A 14,060-nucleotide genomic window follows, 5' to 3' on the forward strand; every position below is an offset into this window, starting at 1 on the left:
GTAGCTGACATTCGCCTATGTATTTGCTCTATTCTGGCTGTGTCTCTTAGGAGAGATCTACATCCGGTTCCTGTCAGCCTGCACTTCTTTGCTTCATGCTTTTTTCATGTTTTTTGGATGATTTTATTGATTTACATTACAGAAGATACCCCACTTCCTGGTTTCCCCTCTACAACTCCCCTCTCATTTTTTTTATCTAAAGTACAGTCTTTTCTGACTCCTTCCCAAGGAGTTTTCTGACTGGAGACCTTAGAAGATGAGTGTTCAGACTCCACCCACACTCCAGAAGCTGGCAAGGCAAGCTCTGGTGAGAAATGAGGCTGTGGCCGTGTCCTGTGTGGGGGAGCTGCCTACTGTGCTCTTCCCAGCACTGTTCTTTTTTTTTTTTTTTTTTTTTTTTTTTTATTAACTTGAGTATTTCTTATATACATTTCGAGTGTTATTCCCTTTCCCGGTTTCCGGGCAAACATCCCCCTCCCGCCTCCCCTTCCTTATGGGTGTTCCCCTCCCAACCCTCCCCCCATTGCCGCCCTCCCCCCATAGACTAGTTCACTGGGGGTTCAGTCTTAGCAGGACCCAGGGCTTCCCCTTCCACTGGTGCTCTTACTAGGATATTCATTGCTACCTATGGGGTCAGAGTCCAGGGTCAGTCCATGTATACTCTTTAGGTAGTGGCTTAGTCCCTGGAAGCTCTGGTTGCTTGGCATTGTTGTTCATAAGGGGTCTCGAGCCCCTTCAAGCTCTTCCAGTTCTTTCTCTGATTCCTTCAATAGGGGACCTATTCTCAGTTCAGTGGTTTGCTGCTGGCATTCGCCTCTATATTTGCTGTATTCTGGCTGTGTCTCTCAGGAGCGATCTACATCCGGCTCCTGTCGGTCTGCACTTCTTTGCTTCATCCATCTTGTCTAATTGGGTGGCTGTATATGTATGGGCCACCTGTGGGGCAGGCTCTGAATGGGTGTTCCTTCAGTCTCTGTTTTAATCTTTGCCTCTCCCTTCCCTGCCAAGGGTATTCTTTTTCCTCATTTAAAGAAGGAGTGAAGCATTCACATTTTGATCATCCGTCTTGAGTTTCCTTTGTTCTAGGGATCTAGGGTAATTCAAGCATTTGGGCTAATTGCCACTTATCAATGAGTGCATACCATGTATGTCTTTCTGTGATTGGGTTAGCTCACTCAGGATGATATTTTCCAGTTCCAACCATTTGCCTACGAATTTCATAAACTCGTTGTTTTTGATAGCTGAGTAATATTCCATTGTGTAGATGTACCACATTTTCTGTATCCATTCCTCTGTTGAAGGGCATCTGGGTTCTTTCCATTTTCTGGCTATTATAAATAAGACTGCGATGAACATAGTGGAGCACGTGTCTCTTTTATATGTTGAGGCATCTTTTGGGTATATGCCCAAGAGAGGTATAGCTGGATCCTCAGGCAGTTCAATGTCCAATTTTCTGAGGAACCTCCAGACTGATTTCCAGAATGGTTTTACCAGTCTGCAATCCCACCAACAATGGAGGAGTGTTCCTCTTTCTCCACATCCTCGCCAGCATCTGCTGTCACCTGAGTTTTTGATCTTAGCCAATCGCACTGGTGTGAGGTGAAATCTCAGGGTTGTTTTGATTTGCATTTCCCTTATGACTAAAGATGTTGAACATTTCTTTAGGTGTTTCTCAGCCATTCGGCATTCCTCAGCTGTGAATTCTTTGTTTAGCTCTGAACCCCATTTTTTAATAGGGTTATTTGTTTCCCTGCGGTCTAACTTCTTGAGTTCTTTGTATATTTTGGAAATAAGGCCTCTATCTGTTGTAGGATTGGTAAAGATCTTTGCCCAATCTGTTGGTTGCCGTTTTGTCCTAACCACAGTGTCCTTTGCCTTACAGAAGCTTTGCAGTTTTATGAGATCCCATTTGTCGATTCTTGATCTTAGAGCATAAGCCATTGGTGTTTTGTTCAGGAAATTTTTTCCAGTGCCCATGTGTTCCAGATGCTTCCCTAGTTTTTCTTCTATTAGTTTGAGTGTGTCTGGTTTGATGTGGAGGTCCTTGATCCACTTGGACTTAAGCTTTGTACAGGGTGATAAGGATGGATCGATCTGCATTCTTCTACATGTTGCCCTCCAGTTGAACCAGCACCATTTGCTGAAAATGCTATCTTTTTTCCATTGGATGGTTTTGGCTCCTTTGTCAAAAATCAAGTGACCATAGGTGTGTGGGTTCATTTCTGGGTCTTCAATTCTATTCCATTGGTCTATCTGTCTGTCTCTGTACCAATACCATGCAGTTTTTATCACTATTGCTCTGTAATACTGCTTGAGTTCAGGGATAGTGATTCCCCCTGAAGTCCTTTTATTGTTGAGGATAGTTTTAGCTATCCTGGGTTTTTTGTTATTCCAGATGAATTTGCAAATTGTTCTGTCTAACTCTTTGAAGAATTGGTTTGGTATTTTGATGGGGATTGCATTGAATCTGTAGATTGCTTTTGGTAAAATGGCCATTTTTACCATATTAATCCTGCCAATCCATGAGCATGGGAGATCTTTCCATCTTCTGAGGTCTTCTTCAATTTCTTTCCTCAGTGTCTTGAAGTTCTTATTGTACAGATCTTTTACTTGCTTGGTTAAAGTCACACCGAGGTACTTTATATTATTTGGGTCTATTATGAAGGGTGTCGTTTCCCTAATTTCTTTCTCGGCTTGTTTCTCTTTTGTATAGAGGAAGGCAACTGATTTATTTGAGTTAATTTTATACCCAGCCACTTTGCTGAAGTTGTTTATCAGCTTTAGTAGTTCTCTGGTGGAACTTTTGGGATCACTTAAATATACTATCATGTCATCTGCAAATAGTGATATTTTGACCTCTTCTTTTCCGATCTGTATCCCTTTGATCTCCTTTTTTTGTCTGATTGCTCTGGATAGAACTTCAAGAACTATATTGAATAAGTAGGGAGAGAGTGGGCAGCCTTGTCTAGTCCCTGATTTTAGTGGGATTGCTTCAAGTTTCTCTCCATTTAGTTTAATGTTAGCAACTGGTTTGCTGTATATGGCTTTTACTATGTTTAGGTATGGGCCTTGAATTCCTATTCTTTCCAGGACTTTTATCATGAAGGGGTGTTGAAGTTTGTCAAATGCTTTCTCAGCATCTAATGAAATGATCATGTGGTTCTGTTCTTTCAGTTTGTTTATATAATGGATCACGTTGATGGTTTTCCGTATATTAAACCATCCCTGCATGCCTGGGATGAAGCCTACTTGATCATGGTGGATGATTGTTTTGATGTGCTCTTGGATTCGGTTTGCCAGAATTTTATTGAGTATTTTTGCGTCGATATTCATAAGGGAAATTGGTCTGAAGTTCTCTTTCTTTGTTGTGTCTTTGTGTGGGTTAGGTATAAGAGTAATTGTGGCTTCGTAGAAGGAATTCGGTAGGGCTCCATCTGTTTCAATTTTGTGGAATAGTTTGGATAATATTGGTATGAGGTCTTCTATGAAGGTTTGATAGAATTCTGCACTAAACCCGTCTGGACCTGGGCTCTTTTTGGTTGGGAGACCTTTAATGACTGCTTCTATTTCCTTAGGAGTTATGGGGTTGTTTAACTGGTTTATCTGTTCCTGATTTAACTTCGATACCTGGTATCTGTCTAGGAAATTGTCCATTTCCTGAAGATTTTCAAATTTTGTTGAATATAGGTTTTTATAGTAAGATCTGATGATTTTTTGAATTTCCTCCGAATCTGTAGTTATGTCTCCCTTTTCATTTCTGATTTTGTTAATTTGGACACACTCTCTGTGTCCTCTCGTTAGTCTGGCTAAGGGTTTATCTATCTTGTTGATTTTCTCAAAGAACCAACTTTTGGTTCTGTTGATTCTTTCTATGGTCCTTTTTGTTTCTACTTGGTTGATTTCAGCTCTGAGTTTGATTATTTCCTGCCTTCTACTCCTCCTGGGTGTATTTGCTTCTTTTTGTTCTAGAGCTTTTAGGTGTGCTGTCAAGCTGCTGACATATGCTCTTTCCTGTTTCTTTCTGCAGGCACTCAGCGCTATGAGTTTTCCTCTTAGCACAGCTTTCATTGTGTCCCATAAGTTTGAGTATGTTGTATCTTCATTTTCATTAAATTCTAAAAAGTTTTTAATTTCTTTCTTTATTTCTTCCTTGACCAGGTTATCATTGAGTAGAGCATTGTTCAATTTCCACGTATATGTGGGCATTCTTCCCTTATTGTTATTGAAGACCAGTTTTAGGCCGTGGTGGTCCGATAGCACGCATGGGATTATTTCTATCTTTCTGTACCTGTTGAGGCCCGTTTTTTGACCAATTATATGGTCAATTTTGGAGAAAGTACCATGAGGAGCTGAGAAGAAGGTATATCCATTTGCTTTAGGATAGAATGTTCTATAAATATCCGTTAAGTCCATTTGGCTCATGACTTCTCTTAGTCTGTCTACATCACTGTTTAATTTCTGTTTCCATGATCTGTCCATTGATGAGAGTGGGGTGTTGAAATCTCCCACTATTATTGTGTGAGGTGCAATGTGTGTTTTGAGCTTTAGTAAGGTTTCTTTTACGTATGTAGGTGCCCTTGTATTTGGGGCATAGATATTTAGGATTGAGAGTTCATCTTGGTTGATTTTTCCTTTGATGAATATGAAGTGTCCTTCCTTATCTTTTTTGATGACTTTTAGTTGGAAATTGATTTTATTTGATATTAGAATGGCTACCCCAGCTTGCTTCTTCTGACCATTTGCTTGGAAAGTTGTTTTCCAGCCTTTCACTCTGAGGTAGTGTCTGTCTTTGTCTCTGAGGTGTGTTTCCTGTAGGCAGCAGAATGCAGGGTCCTCGTTGCGTATCCAGTTTGTTAATCTATGTCTTTTTATTGGGGAGTTGAGGCCATTGATATTGAGAGATATTAAGGAATAGTGATTATTGCTTCCTGTTATATTCATATTTGATGTGAGGTTATGTTTGTGTGCTTTCATTCTCTTTGTTTTGTTGCCAAGACGATTAGTTTCTTGCTTCTTCTAGGGTATAGCTTGCCTCCTTATGTTGGGCTTTACCATTTATTATCCTTTGTAGTGCTGGATTTGTAGAAAGATATTGTGTAAATTTGGTTTTGTCATAGAATATCTTGGTTTCTCCATCAATGTTAATTGAGAGTTTTGCTGGATACAGTAATCTGGGCTGGCATTTGTGTTCTCTTAGGGTCTGTATAACATCAGTCCAGGATCTTCTGGCCTTCATAGTTTCTGGCGAGAAGTCTGGTGTGATTCTGATAGGTCTCCCTTTATATGTTACTTGACCTTTTTCCCTTACTGCTTTTAATATTCTTTCTTTATTTTGTGCGTTTGGTGTTTTGACAATTATGTGACGGGAGGTGTTTCTTTTCTGGTCCAATCTATTTGGAGTTCTGTAGGCTTCCTGTATGTCTATGGGTATCTCTTTTTTTAGGTTAGGGAAGTTTTCTTCTATGATTTTCTTGAAGATATTTACTGGTCCTTTGAGCTGGGAGTCTTCACTCTCTTCTATACCTATTATCCTTAGGTTTGATCTTCTCATTGAGTCCTGGATTTCCTGTATGTTTTGGACCAGTAGTTTTTTCCGCTTTACATTATCTTTGACAGTTGAGTCAATGATTTCTATGGAATCTTCTGCTCCTGAGATTCTCTCTTCCATCTCTTGTATTCTGTTGGTGAAGCTTGTATCTACAGCTCCTTGTCTCTTCTTTTGGTTTTCTATATCCAGGGTTGTTTCCATGTGTTCTTTCTTGATTGCTTCTATTTCCATTTTTAATTCCTTCAACTGTTTGATTGTGTTTTCCTGGAATTCTTTCAGGGATTTTTGCGATTCCTCTCTGTAGGCTTTTACTTGTTTATTAATGTTTTCCTGTGCTTCCCTAAGTGTGTTCAGGTCTTTCCTGAAGTCCTCCAGCATCATGATTAAATATGATTTTGAAACTAGATCTTGCTTTTCTGGTGTGTTTGGATATTCCATGTTTGTTTTGGTGGGAGAATTGGGCTCCGATGATGGCATGTAGTCTTGGTTTCTGTTGCTTGGGTTCCTGCGCTTGCCTCTCGCCATCAGATTATCTCTAGTGTTACTTTGTTCTGCTATTTCTGACAGTGGCTAGACTGTCCTATAAGCCTGTGTGTCAGAAGTGCTGTAGACCTGTTTTCCTCTCTTTTAGTCAGTTATGGGGACAGAGTGTTCTGCTTTCGGGCGTGTAGTTTTTCCTCTCTACAGGTCTTCAGCTGTTCCTGTGGGCCTGTGTCTTGAGTTCACCAGGCAGCTTTCTTGCAGCAGAAAATTTGGTCTTACCTGTGGTCCCGAGGCTCAGGTTTGCTCGTGGGGTGCTGTCCAGGGTCTCTCTGCAGCGGCAGCAACCTGGAAGACCTGTGCTGCCCCTTCCGGGAGCTTCAGTGCACCAGGGTTCCAGATGGTCTTTGGCTTTTTCCTCTGGCGTCCGAGATGTGTGTGCAGGGAGCAGTCTCTTCTGGTTTCCCAGGCTTGTCTGCTTCTCTGAAGGTTTAGCTCTCCCTCCCACGGGATTTGGGTGCAGAGAACTGTTTATCCGGTCTGTTTCCTTCAGGGTCCGGCGGTGTCTCTGGCAGGGGTCCTGCCGCTCCTGGGCCCTCCCCCACGGGAGCCCAGAGGCCTTATACAGTTTCCTCTTGGGCCAGGGATGTGGGCAGGGGTGAGCAGTGTTGGTGGTCTCTTCCGCTCTGCAGCCTCAGGAGTGCCCACCTGACCAGGCGGTTGGGTCTCTCTCTCACCGGGTCTGGGAGCAGAGAGCTGCTGCGGGCCGGGATCCGCGGGTGTGGGACTTCCGGTACACACAGAACGTGCCCGGTTCTAGAGAAATTCTGCTTCCATGTGTCCCAAGCTCACCAGGCAGCTTTCTTGCAGCAGAAAATTTGGTCTTACCTGTGGTCCCGAGGCTCAGGTTTGCTCGTGGGGTGCTGTCCAGGGGCTCTCTGCAGCGGCAGCAACCAGGAAGCCCCAGCACTGTTCAAGGAGGCATTAGAGGGCAGACACATCAACCTCGTGAAGGAAATCGTGGCAGATTGGCCTTTTCCCCCTTTCCCTGTGGGTGCATTGATGAAGACACCTAACCTGGAAACTTTGCAGGCTGTGCTAGATGGAGTAGACATGCGACTGACAAGAAAGTTTCACCCCAGGTAAGGAATAACCTATTACTGTAGAAGAGAGCACATGGACTACACAGTAGAGATCATCAAGGTGGTTGGCTTAGTTATACGTGGATCAGAAGATTCTGATTGCATCATCATGCAGCGATACATGGTTCTTGAAAGTTATTTACTTGTCCTAAGGATAGGTCAATATGGATGATAGTTGAATATGGATTAGCGTAAATGTAGCCTCACAGTAGAATGAGTGTATACCTCATATAACTAGCATTCCCACAACCACTTATAATGTGACTAAGGAAAAATAAGGTTTACCTTAGTGAAAGAAAAATACTCAAGTGGACAGAAGTCCGGGAAAGGATCTGGAGCATGCCTGAGTCCTGTTTGGATATCGGGTGCTTAAAAACATTCATCTTAATAGGGGGGAGAACTGAGTTTAGACATATGTAGTAAAAGCTGATACAGAGTCTCATGGCATTCATGTTTCACCAACAGGAGGACAAAACTACAGGTTCTTGATCTGAGAAATGTACACCATTCCTTCTGGAACATATGGACTGGAGAAGAGGACAGCAGCTGTTCAGCAGAGAATTTGGAGTAAAAGCCAGTAGTGAAGGTCTTTCCCAAATATGCACTGAGGGATCAGCGTGTGAAGGTGATAGTTGAATTGTGTATCTGGTCCTGCCTTGATGAAGCACAAACATACTTCTTGAAGTGGGCCCAGCAGAGAAAGGCATCCCTACATTTCTGCTGTACAAAGATGAAGATCTGGCGCCTGCCAGTGCATGCTATCAGAGAGATCATGAATGTTTTTGATCCACAACATATCACAGAATTAGAACTGCATGCAGAGCAGACTCTGTTAGACCTGGAAGATTTTGCTGCCTACTTTGGACAGATGAGAAATCTCCGCAAACTCTTCCTGGAAGCCCTGCAAGGGATGATCTCCTCTAATCGAAATGAAACAAGAGACAGAGAAGCCAACTATATGAAGAATTTTATATCTCAATTCTGCAAATTCAATTGTCTCCAGCATCTCTGTGTCCATTTTCTCAGAGATCACATGAATCAAGTCCTAGGGTAAGTAAGAATGAAGAGCTATGTCTGATACCAAAGCAAATCTGTCTCTCTTATCTAAAAGATTAGTGGTTCGTGATGCCAGCAGTCATTAGTAACAAACATTCAGAGAGAAATAAGCCTCAGGATTTATGTTGTATTTTCATGTATATCGAATGACATCCAGTAAATTTTACAAGTGAAATCAGTGTCTCAAATGAGTACTCATGAATTAAAGAATTGACTTGGACTTAAGATAGATAATAAGAGTGGGTTGGAATTCTACCAGGTTTCATCCCCAGGAGTTGGGGGACTCATTAGCATAGTGAGAACCTGAGCTATATGCTCAAATTTGAGAGAAGAACCTTCTATCATCCCTCAATTCCCTTGGACAAAACATTGAGAGCCTAAGTAGCACTGAGTGCATGGGACCGGGGATAGAGCTTGTCCTGTAAATGAGAACATGGGTACCTTCAGAAGGAAGGAGAGAATCCAGATTCAGTGAGTGCACAGTAGATATGGAGATGCTGCCAGGATTTTATTGGGATGGAAGTTCCTGTGTGTGCTTTCTGGACTCATGAGCTGAACCGCTTTTCAGTTTGAGAGTGAAGTCAGTCCATGAACTGTGGGGTGGGCATGACTGAGCAATTTCCAACAGGAAGCATCATAAATGATGTCCTTGATCATTTAGTCAAACTCACCGTGGGGCACCTGGATCCCTTTACCACTCTTTACATTCCAGCCAAATCTCTACAACACCATTAGCCAGAACTGACCCCCTGTTCTATCCCTAGGTGCCTGATGACACCTTTGGAGACCCTCTCAGTTACTTGCTACATAATTTCACAGAATGAGTTGAATTCCTTCTCCTGCTGTAAGAGCCTCTTTCAGTTAAAACATCTGGAATTGAGAGGAGTGATCTTACATGATGTGGATATTATGTCTCTGAGAGGTTTCCTAGAGAAAGTGGCAGACACTCTTGAGACTCTGGATTTGCAGTGTTGTAGGATGAAGGACTCTCAGCTTTATGCACTCCTACCTGCCCTCAGACATTTCTCTCAGCTCACCACGGTCAAGTTCTACAGCAACAAATTCTCCATGCCCATTCTGAAGGACCTGTTGCAGCACACAGCCAACTGGAGCAGGATCAACGTGGAACAATACCCTGCCCCTCTGGAGTGCTATGATGACTCAGCTCAAGTTTCTGTGGAAAGATTTGCCCAACTTTTTCGTGAGCTCATGGATACACACAGGGCAATACGGCAGCCCAAGAACATCTCCTTTGCTACGGAAATTTGTTATACATGTGGTGAGCGCTGTGTCTATCACAATGGGCCCAGGCTTTGTTGTTGCTGGCAGTAAATTGGGAAATATAACTTCTGTATTTCAATAAGAACCAGGCTTGGGTTGAATGGGATCAGAATGGAAAGACACTTTTATTGCACAAGTGCAGAAAAATTCAGTGTGGATTTGGCATGTATAAAAAAAAAGGTTTCTTGGCACTTCTTTCCCTTGTCTTTTCCTCAGCTACATTTACAACCCTCTGGTGTCGCTGAGCAGTTAAGTGCACTAAACCTTTAAATTAAAGTAAGCAACATAGACACAACTCCAGTGAAGTAGGATTAAATGGACCACAGAAGATGAAAATACAGTACATTCACACCACAAGGCCCCTTGCACCCCTCAGAGATGCCTAAATGGAAGAAGACAATCCAGGGCAAAGTAAACAGGCTTTCCAGTCTAGCTGTCTACTCTTGATCTTTATGTCATGAGTCCATGAAATTACTAGCAGGATCCTCTATGCCCTTTATACTACAGCCACATGTCTGTACAGCATTATTCCTACAGGCTCCCAAACTCTATGTAGTACACTAAGTGTATGTAAAGGTGTCCAATAATATGCAGGTCCCTCTACTATATAAAGCATTTGCTTTACAAAAGAATTTTATTCTAAACAATTTCTTTGCAAAACTAAGAAAAATTCGCCCTCAGACTAGTCATTGTAATTCCTTACTGTTTAGTGAACTATCAATAAAATTATTATACACTGTGTTTATTAAACACATAAGTCATAAGTTCTCTGTTTACATATCATTGTTATTGTCTACATTGAATAATGGATCTAAATTTAAGGACTCAACAAATGCCCTCTGGAGAGAAGCCAAAATAAACACATTGATGCCGGGAATATCACATTTCATACTCTTTCGAGGATTAATAAAGTTATCAGCTAAATTGGAGCCCATGTGGACATTTATTTGTACACAAGAAGACAAAAGAACAAAAAAGAACAAGAAACCTCTCTCAGGCTCCTTCTTTCTCCCTTCCCCTACAACCTGTCTTTCTCTCTGTATGTCCAGATCCCTGGACTTATTCCTTGGGACCAGTGAACTCACCTAAGATTTGCCCTCAGTAAACATGCTTTACTATTCTTAAAACAAATCACTTATAGTTTGAGAGAGATTGCTCACAGGCTAAGAGCACATGTTACTGTTGCAGAGGAACACAGTTTGATATCTGAGCTTATAATCAGGTGGGTCTCAAATGGAACTCAGGCTTCAGGCAATAAAACCCTCTTTTCTGGCCATTGTGGATACCAACTATCACATAAACAAACCTACATAATACACAGGCAAATATACACCTACCTGAAGAATTCTTGATATTTAAACAAAATCCCTCAATTTGACAGAGAAATAAAAAATGGCCCAATTAATTAAAATGGGGGTGTTGATCAGTTGCAGTTGTGTGGCTCTGTGCTGAGAGCATGTGGAGTTTCAGGTGTGTCAACTGACCTCAACTTGTGAACAATGTCCTCATTTGCTGTGGTATCCAGTGTTTGAGCTCCTGTATCAAGGATGAGTGAAAGGAAATGAGGAGTTTGTCAATGTACAACATTTATTTCTGTATGCATTTTATGTGTATTCATGTGCTATTTAGCTGTACATTTTCATGACTGGAGAAGGCATCAGAGTGCTAAGATGGTTGTGAGCTGGCAGATGGTTGTCTAGGATTGAACTCAGGTTGTCTGAAAGGAGAGCCTGGAGTCTTAGTTCCTGAGCCATCATCCCTCCATGCTCATATTTGACAATGGAAAAAGCACTTGTGGATACATATTCACAAGAAATCAGCTGTCTGTTTTGCATAAAAACTTACCAGTTTTGCATTATCTTTAATTTGTTACATTTCAGATGTTTTGTGCAATGTGTATATTGATGGCTTGCATGTTTGTTTATTTTTTAGATAATCACTAAGCAGATCTTCCAAAAGAGTACCAATGTCCTGAGTCATTTCAAGAAATGTCTAAATGTGCTTCACTTAATAGAGTGCTTGTCTATCCATTTAATGGATCTGTAAACACCATTAACTAGGGTGTAATAATACATAACAGTTACCTCAGCTTGAGACTTCAGAGCAGAAATTCAATATCATTCTATCTACTTATTTCAATGCCTATTATAACATTCAAGGAACTTTCTCTTGACAGGCACCTAGGGTACCTCAGCACTTTCCTTCTGGTCTCTCTTGACTCCAGCATATCCCTGCTCTGGAAAAGAGCAAAAGTTGTGCAACTTAAGTAAATAAAAATCAAAATAATAAAAAAGTTGAAGGATTTTTATAGTATAAATTTTAAGCATATATTTATAAGAAAGGAGAAAGAAAAATGTACAGAGGGAAGGAAATAATAAAATAAAATGAATATAACCTTACCGATTTATGTCTGTGGGGAAATGGATTACTGAAACAAAATTCTTTGTATAATTTACACATGCTAATTATCTGTTCTAAGTACATAGTAACTGTAGCTACCAAACTTAACAACAATTCTTACAACTTTTCTTAGAGCCAAACCATGCATGGTTCATGACTGTTTACTGTAATTACAAGTGGTCCCTGAAAAGATATGTTGCTAAATTATTACAGGGAGACCTTGTTTCTACTCAGATTGTAGTGGAAAAGATTAAATGTTAAACAAACCTAGCTTTCTATTTATCATTTTATTTGGTTTTCATTAATTCATTTATTCACTTTACCACCTGATCACATCTTTCCTTTCCTTTTCTCCCTCTGACACTTTGCCCTAATTTCCTGCTCCCATTATTCCCAGAGGAGAGGCACCCAGACTCCACCCCAACTAGGTATCCCACTTCCTGGCCACACCAAGTTGCTTGAGGACTAAATGCATCTTCTCCCACTGAGGCCAAACAAGGCAGGCCAGCTAGGGGGAAATGGTCCAAAGAAAGGCAACAAAGTTCAATAAGAGACCATCCTTGTTCGTGCTTTGAAGACTTGGGGAGGGGGGTATGAAGAGAGGGGCTCCTCAGCCTAAGCCTTGTTGAAAACACACAATGCAAGCACCATTTTACTGTGTGTCAGTCCTGCCTTCTACTAGCCAATTGGTTGTTCTCCGTCATGGGATTTCTTCAAAGCATCCTGCTACCTGCACTCCCAGCCAAGAAAGGATCGTTCTTCAATATAATGTGTATGTTCTAAGACAGAAAAATCACAATCCATTAATAGTTGCATTCTATAGAATTCACCGGATCTTATGAACCAAAGAAATTTTCTTACTTAGTGTTTCTCTTGTGGCAATGAAAATCATGACCAAAGAAATTTGGGGAGGTATATTGGACTTCCCCTCAGAGAAGGGGAGGAATACCGTGGATATATGCTGACTTATAAAAGTGTGTGTTTTCCTCTTGAGGCTAGAAAAAAGTATCCCAGTTATGGAAAAGGGATCCAAAGTCAGGTAAAAGTGAGAAGAGTCACTGGAGGAAGTCAGGACAGGAAATCAAAAGAGGTCAGGAACCCGGAGGCTTAAGGATGTAGAGGCCATTGAGGGTGCTGTTTACTGACTTGCTACATTCAATGCTGCTGCTATTTTTGGCGTCATCACATGATACTGGCACAACGTGAGACCCATGCCATGAGAGACACCACCCCTGATGTTACATTAATGATATTCTGTTATACTTACAGATGGAAGTCTAGCATACATGTCCTCTGAGAGGCTTCACCCAGAAGCTGGTGATAAAGATGCAGAGACCCACAGTAAAACATTAGGCAGAGCTTAAAGAATCTGTGGAAGAGATGGAGGAAGGATTAAAGAATCAGATAGGTCAAGGACACCCCAAGAAAACCTACTGAATCAACCAACCTAGTCCAATAGGGGCTCAGTGAGACTGAATTATGAACCAAAGTGCATCCCTGTGATAGGCTTAGGCTCCCTACACAGATGTAACAGATGTGCACCTTGGTCTTTGTGTGGGATCCCTAATAGGAGGACTAGGATCTGTCTAACTGTCACCTACTGTCTTAGTCAGGGTTCCTATTGCTGCACAAACATCATGACCAAGAAGCAAGTTGGGGAAGAAAGGGTTTATTCAGCTTACTTCCATGGTGTTCATCCCCAAAGGAAGTCAGGACTGGAATTCAAGCAGGTCAGGAAGCAGTAGCTGATCCAGAGGCCATGCAGGGATGTTTCTTGCTTGCTTCCCATGACTTTCTCAGCTTGCTTTCTTATAGAAGCCAGGAATACCAGTCTAGCAATGGCACCACCCACATTGGGTCCTCCCTAATTGCTCACTAATTGAGAAAATGTCTTACAGCTGGGTCTCATGGAGGCATTTCCTCAACTGAAGCTCCTTTCTGTAACAACTTCAGCTTGTGTGAAGTTGAAACACAAACACAACCAGTACAATTGACCCCTTTCAACTTGACACACAAACACATCACTAATAAGCCTCAAACATTACTTTTTTTTCCTCCATCTTTGTTAACGAGTATTTCTTTTCTTTTTTTATCTTTATTAACTTGAGTATTTCTTATTTACATTTTGATTGTTCGTTTGGATAGTATAGGGA

The 14,060-nt window shown here is 41.4% G+C and overlaps 1 pseudogene; it reads left to right on the plus strand.

Moving 5' to 3' along the window:
• Positions 1-256: 256 nt before the first annotated feature.
• On the plus strand, positions 257-9,558 carry Pramef8-ps2 (PRAME family member 8, pseudogene 2; annotated as a pseudogene).
• Positions 9,559-14,060: the final 4,502 nt, after the last annotated feature.

This window comes from Rattus norvegicus, chromosome 14 (genome assembly GCF_021556685.1).
Source record: "Rattus norvegicus strain SHRSP/BbbUtx chromosome 14, alternate assembly SHRSP_T2T, whole genome shotgun sequence".
Classification (NCBI taxonomy): domain Eukaryota; kingdom Metazoa; phylum Chordata; class Mammalia; order Rodentia; family Muridae; genus Rattus; species Rattus norvegicus.